Source organism: Camelina sativa, chromosome 2 (assembly GCF_000633955.1).
Source record: "Camelina sativa cultivar DH55 chromosome 2, Cs, whole genome shotgun sequence".
Classification (NCBI taxonomy): domain Eukaryota; kingdom Viridiplantae; phylum Streptophyta; class Magnoliopsida; order Brassicales; family Brassicaceae; genus Camelina; species Camelina sativa.
This window is the reverse complement of record NC_025686.1, coordinates 2,086,418-2,087,720: the sequence shown is the minus strand read 5'-3', so window position 1 is coordinate 2,087,720 and position 1,303 is coordinate 2,086,418.

Below are 1,303 nucleotides of genomic sequence, written 5' to 3'. Positions count from 1 at the left end.
GAATTATCCCCTGATCCAACATCTCCTTCACCATTTTATCAATAACATCCTTCTGGAGAGAGTTGTACCTGTAGGGACGTTGATTGATAGGGTTGGCGCCTGTTATGAGGGGAATCTGATGGTCAAAACCTTCTCTGAAAGGAGGTAGCTCAGTAGGTTCCATGAAGATGTCCGCAAATGAGCTCAACAGAACTTGGAGGTCCGAATCATTGGAGTACTCAAAGCCGCTTACAGAGATGTGGGATAACATGGAGAGCTCTGCTGACTGTGGTTCTTCCGGTAAAGCTTGGAGGAACGCTACTTGGGGACCTTGAGCTAGTAGTTTGTTAAGATTGTTGCCTTTGATCACCTTACACCCTGATTTGGTTATTCCTCGAAGCAGATGCTTAATCTTTCCCAGCGTGAACTCCATTTTGAGGTTGAGGAAATCCTAGAGGATCGGCCCAAGTGTAACGAGCCATTGTACCCCCAATATCAGGTCGTAACAATCCAAGGGCAGGGTTCTAAACTCTGCGGTGAACTCATAACCCTGCACTCTCCACTTCAGCTCTCTGCATTTGTAGTTGGAAATGAGCGTCCCATTAGCTGCTTCTACCGACATCACTTTGATTGGTTCTAACGAACAACCCATTTCTTTCGCCATTCTCAAATCTATCTAGTTGTGAGTGCTACCTGGATCGACCAAGATGTGTAGCTTCTTCTTCCCAGAATGACCAATCAACCTCATGCAGTTGAAGGTAGTCGAACCATTTAGGGCGTGGATTGACACAACAGGTTTCTTCTCGTCAATCTCAGGGGTATCTTTCATCACCAACACCTCCATAGGTTCCTCGTACTCCTCAAACTCATCATCCTCGTGGTCAAGCATGTATATCTGGGCCTTCTTGTGTTTTAACTGATGACCAGGGGTAAATGGTTCATCGCAAAACATGCATAAGCCTCTACTCTTCCTTTCTTGCATCTCCTCATAGGTAAACTTTCTCGGGGTTTTATCAGTGTTGGTCTTAGGTATGTAGGTGGGTTTTGTGGATGGTGTTTTTGGGGTATTTGGTGTGGTTATGATTGGGTTAGAGTTCGAGGTTTTGTACTGTATTTGAGGTAACTGTTTGGGGTTGGGACTGAAGGGAGCTCTTTGATATTTGTGGGGTGTGAGTTGTAGAGCAGATTCGTGTAGTCTGGCTATGCCCGCGGCAGAGGGGATGGAAGTGACATTGAACTGGCGAGTATGCAGCGCTAAGTGGGGATCCATGTTGGCCAGGAAGATACTCAACGCGTGTGTCTCTGGGAGCGACATCCGAGTCAA